Below are 6218 nucleotides of genomic sequence, written 5' to 3'. Positions count from 1 at the left end.
CTACGAGACCCCCTCTTAATCCCGCAGTTCACCCTCACTCACAACAGCCCTCCGTAGCAATATTATATCCTGTGTAGGGGATGAATTCCGCATTTTCATTTACTTTTGTTGGGTGATCCGCAAACACATCTTCGGGTGATATTCTTCATTATTTCTTCACTTTACAAGAGTCATATAGGTACAATCAAAGGCAATAAATTCATACGTACAGTCACGGGCAATAATCCCTTTGTACCTCTGTTGCTTTAAACTAACAAAGAGAAATTCTGATACCGCTTGATTGTTGCAGGATCTCTCTGACGTTTAGCATTTTTGAGACGGTACGAAAGAAGCATTTGCAACTCCTGAGGATGGAAGTGTACAACTCATATCTTTATACGTTTTTGTGTGTGTGTGTGTGTGTGTGTGTGTGTGTGTGTGTGTGTGTGTGTGTGTGTGTGTGTGTGTGTGTGTGTGTGTGTGTGTGTGTGTGTGTGTGTTTCCAGCTCCAGATGAAAGAACGGGGCTCTGTTTGGAACTGAGTGATCCTGCGATAGAGTGTCATCCAATCACCCGAGGAAAAGAACTGGATATAGGAACCAGTGACGCACCCGAAGTAACCTCTGCCCCTCCTCTCTACCCCCCGTTTATATTCCCCTCCTTTCTCTCCCTCAACATCCCCTTCCTCTCTCTCGCACTCCTCTTCCCAGTCTTGCTCTTATCTCCCCTCTTTCTCTCTCTCCGCCTCCCCCCACACACACTATGCTCCCTTTCCCCCTATCCCCCTCATGTCTCCGTCTGTGTTCCTTTCCCTACATGTACGTCTTCCTTTCCCTCTCTCTGCGTTCCCTTTCCTCCCTCTGCATCCCTCTCCCTATCTCTGCATTTCCCATCTTCCCCCAACCTTGTATTTCCCTTCCTTCCCTCTATGACCCCCCTCTCCCTCTCTGCGCTCCCCTTCTCCTCCCCCCACTTCTCCCGCTCCCCTCCTCCCCCCTGCCATTCCTAGCCTCATTGATCGAGGAAGCCAAGAGAGGAACATTAATACCCTGAGTCCACAAGAATCTAATAAAAAGAACAAAAAGAGGCTCATTCCTACTTTTAATCTGCAAGTAAACACATGAGTAAAGGACACACACACACACACACACACACACACACACACACACACACACACACACACACACACACAATGAACTAGATAATACACGACAGAAAGCCTACCTCCGCCACACTGGACACTTCACACATCCTATTTTAAGAGAATTATGAGTCTGTCCCTGTACGATGACACACGGACTCACCTCATCCTTGGGTCAATGGGAATACAACCCACAAAAATCCATCCCGACCCTGCCATTAGTTGTTCTGTAATCCGGCGGACAAACAGACTGGGAGGTAAACAGAAATGACAACTTAACCTATTTCATCCTTGAGTCATCGGGAACAGTCTCGCATTTTTCTTTCTCCTCTTGATCTTCCCATTTGTTTTACTGTGATCCGATGGGCAAATAGACGGACGAGAAAAAAAAAAAAAAAAAGAATAAGTGAAGGATATCGCTCGCTTTCGGTAGCCTGTATACTTAAGACATAGCAGTTCAGTTCAACTGTTATCATGGTTATAAGAACAATGTTAATTAGATCACGTGATTCGACTTTCTTGTATCTTAAACTTACACACACACACACACACACACACACACACACACACACACACACACACCGCTCGCTGGCGTAGTGGTAACGTTCTCGCTTGCCATCTGGTAGACGGGAGTTCGCGCCTCGCTCAGGTTGCGAAAAGTTTCACTGACGAAGTGGGTGGTTACTGTCCCCCTTGAGCAAGGGGACGGGTGTGTGGGTGTGTGAAGGTCACAGCCTTGCCCTTAGTTCGGACTATATGAGCTCTCAGCTCCCTTCCGGGAGGGTAAAATGCTGACGATCACGACCATCAAGTGATCCTGACCGACCCGGTGAATTACACACACACAAAGGAGGAGTAAGAAGCAAAAGAGAAGAACGAGATGATAAAGTAGTACAGTCTAGCAGATGAAGATGAGAGAGAGAGAGAGAGAGAGAGAGAGAGAAAAGGGGACGGGGGTAAAGGTCTAGTGAACACAATCTGGCTTTAGTTAACTCCATTGGTCACGCTACCCTACATTCACACCCCCCTCCTGACCCCAACCCAAGAGATGAGAGAAATGAAGGAAGGAGAAAGGACAAAATAAGTAGAGATAAATAAAGAAAGGGAGAGAGAAGGACAAAGATACAGTGGGAAAGAGAGGGAAAAGAGAAGGTGAAGTAAAGGCGTAGTGAACACAATCAATGTCCACTTATCTCGTTTGGTCACGCTCCCCGACATTCACACCCCCTCCCGACCTCCCCTGACCCCCTCCCCCAGTCATTTCACCTCCCAGCACGTGCCGGGGGTCAAGGGGTCATGCTGGGGTCACGGGAGGAGGTAAGGGTTAAGAGGATAGGTGTGTGTGCTGGCAGGGTGAGTGGCGAGGCGAAGGGACCACCACTGACAGACACCACAAAACGACGCTATGAAGATTTTAACCTCTACATGAAATCCCCTCGAGGTAAATATAATCGTTTGGCAATTACAGTATGAAAAATGGACGTCATCATACTGAAAGCGTTAATGACGACACCTACTTCATAACAGCCGTATACAAGTGGCAAAACTCTTAAAGAAAAAAAATACTATACTACAAAGCTTTGCCATTTATCTCTATATATGGTGAAGTATTATTCTCTTCTATGTTCTTTATGACCACTATGCTGACATGAAAAAGATAAGAATAAACTAAGAATCGTCATGTCTTATTGGCCCGTATTCCCTTACTAACCAGGTATACGTTGCTTGCCACACCTTATTACCCTCTTCCACATTACACAAACCATTCTAATACCGCCATACCCTGCATAAATAACGAACAAGGATAATAACTAGCCATGTCCAAAAATAAATCGCTAAGGAAGAGATGCTTGGGAGCCTCCTTACCCGACGAGAATACGAACCCAAGCAGCTTAGGATTCGCAGCGCTTATTTCTTAGTGACTTATTCTACAGGTTACACTTCAGTACTTTCATGTATGTTACCGGTACAAACTATGCCGATATTAAAACGATATAAATAACATATAATACAAAAAGGATGCTAAACAAATCGCTAAGGAACAGGTGCTCAGACATCAGTATCCTCTCGTATGTTAGTGAAAAGTATCGATATTAAAACCACATAAATAAAATACAAGAGAATACTATGGTGTAAGAAGTCAAATAAATATCAAAGGAATAGGTGTTGCGAACATTACTAAGCCAATGAGAACAGAGGGAAGGAGGGTTAAAAGAGATACATGGACTGGAATGGAGAGAGAGAGAGAGAGAGAGAGAGAGAGAGACAGACAGACAGACAGACAGACAGACAGAGACAGAGAGAATTTGGCTGTTTGTATACGTGTGAGACATGCCTCCACGTACGAATATGTGTGTGTGTGTGTGTGTGTGTGTGTGTGTGTGTGTGTGTGTGTGTGTGTGTGTGTGTGTGTGTGTGTGTGTGTGTGTGTGTGTGTGTGTGTGTGTGTGTGTGTGTGTGTGTGTGTGTGTGTGTGTGCCGTGGGGTGCCTGTGGTATACCCGCACACACACACATACACAAAAGAACTCAATTAGTGTGTCTGGTTCCACAAGGGGAGATCCTGGGACCCACTTCACTTTCCTCCCTCCCTTACCTCCAACCCTCCCCTTTTACTTCCTCTCTCTCTCTTCCTCCCTCCCTTAGCCATTATTCCTCTCCCCTCCCTCTCTGATCCCACGGCCACGCCCCTTACCCTCTCCCCTCCCCATTTCTCCTCTTTCACCCTCCCATCACCATACCCACCTTTTCACCCCTATTTGTTCATCCCTCTTACTCCTTTCTCCCTCCTCCCATCACCAACCTAACCACCTCTCTGTCTGTCTGTCTGTCTGTCTCTCTCTCTCTCTCTCTCTCTCTCTCTCTCCTCACTCATTTCCTTTTACCTCTCTATCGCTCACTGCATCCCTTCCCCATTCTCACCCCAATCTCTTCACCAATCCTCCTCCCCTTCTCTCCCTACAAATTTCTCCTATATCCGTCACTCCATTTTACCTCTCCTCAACTTTTCCTTTTTACCTTTCTGCCTTTCTGCTCTCTCCTTCCCCACATCTCTTTCTTCCATTTCAAGCACTGCATCACATATCTAGCCTTCTTCCGCTCAGTCTCACCCATGTGTTACCCTCACCCATCCGTTTCTCTTTTCTCTTTCCACCTTTCATTACACACCATTATCCTTTCTTTCTTCTTTTCCTCCACACTTTCCCACCCCTTAGTTTCTATCCTTCACAATTACACCTCTCCCTTTAACGCTTTCTTTCATTAATACTAATCTACCCCCTTTTTCAACCCTTCCTCGCCACTTCTTAATTTCTCCCCTTCTCCAAATACCTCCCTCAGCTCACTACTACTTTTCACTGCACTCACCTCCCTACCGTTCCTTCTCTCACTCTCACCTCCACTACTCTAAAACTCTCCCACTACCCTCCTTCTCCTCCTTCACCCTCATCCCTCTTCTCTTCTCCTCTTCCTCCTGTTTTCCCCCTCTCACAGCATTCAATTCCTTTCTTCAGCCTTTCTTCACATCCTCTCACCTCCCTGCCTCCTCCATAACATTCTCCAGCATATATACCAAGTTACGGTCTTCCTTTCTTCTCTCCCTCCCTCCCCTTCAACATTCTACTGCTTATTTACCGACCTCCCAGCATCCGTCCTTCTTTTTGCCTTTTCCCCTCCCTTCGTCTCTCATTTTACTCTCACCCCTGTTCCTCCATGAATCTTCTTCCTCCATTTTCTCCTGTTACAGCATTCCCTTCCTGTTACAGCAGTCCTCCTTCTTTCTCCCTCTTCTTCACTCACCTCTCTACTACCTATCTACACAATAACGATTCCCTTATGCATTCTTCGTTCTCTCTCTTCCCTTCTCTTCAGTTCGTCGTATACCTCGCCTACGAATTCCCTGTACCCCCTCATCACCATCCTATCCCTTTACATACACAGTAGTCAGGTCAAATTAAGATTGATAGATAGACAGATAGATATATAGGTAGGTAGATAGATAGATATATTTAGATACTTGTAGATCAATATCAAAGGAGTGAGGAACGAAAACAATTAAGGAATGGGTTAATGAAGAAACGACAAAGAAAAGGGAGAAAATAAGTAAAAGTTTGGGGAAGGATAAGTAAGGAGGGGATAAGAATAAAAGTGAACCAGACTGCAGGATAAGGAACAGGAAGACGGGAAAAATAAAGGGAAGATGGGCAGAAAAATTATCCAGCCCAACAGCATGAAGGAACAACCAAGTGATATCTCGTGACGATTTCTTCCTTTCAGTAAAATTCTTGTACATTAAATTTTGTATTTTCAACCTAATCCTTCTCTCTCTCTCTCTCTCTCTCTCTCTCTCTCTCTCTCTCTCTCTCTCTCTCTCTCTCTCTCTCTCTCTCTCTCTCTTCAAATATTTTTACCAATTCCCTTTAGTCTCAGGTATTTTCAAAGCAGTACATCCTCATTTCCCTTTATATTTCCTAAACCTATTACACCTTTAACCCTTTCAGTATGATAACGCCTCTTATTATTCTTCAAAAACAACCAGGCGAATTTTCTCAGTTAAAAAAACAATGCTATAAAAGGCTTAATATCAAGCCCTATTAACCACTTCAGCGCTATGACGTCTCTAATTCTATTCCCTTCTATTGTATTCGATTCTGTTCTATTTCTGTTTCATTTCCTTCTGTTTCTCCAGCTTCAAAGAGACGCGTCGTAGAAGAGGGACTAAGAACAACGCTTTGATTTAAATGTCGTGTAATTCCTGTAAAACACAAGCATTAAAGTTTTTACAAGAACATACAGTACCATTTTTATTTTCAGCGTTTCCATTATAAGTAGCATGTCTTCCTATTCATAAGCATTCTTTCCTTTAAGTTTCGTAATAATTTCATTCTTATATCGTTTGGAAAGTCCTAATTTTACTTCCATTAGAGAGAGAGAGAGAGAGAGAGAGATGAAAAATACTTTGAGGTGATACTGGTGCGTGGGAAATAAGAGAAAAACGAAATTGCATACGAGGTCTTATGAGATCACTAATAGCAAGTAAATTTAGGGAATGCCCATGAACGAGGTGAAATGATGAGGCAGAAGAGGGTGCATGAGGGAGG

Source organism: Coenobita brevimanus, chromosome 96, assembly GCF_032717465.1.
Source record: "Coenobita brevimanus isolate Jiangsu-jjx chromosome 96, ASM3271746v2, whole genome shotgun sequence".
NCBI lineage: Eukaryota > Metazoa > Arthropoda > Malacostraca > Decapoda > Coenobitidae > Coenobita > Coenobita brevimanus.
The sequence above is the reverse complement of the archived record's forward strand: the minus strand, read 5'-3'. Positions refer to the sequence as shown.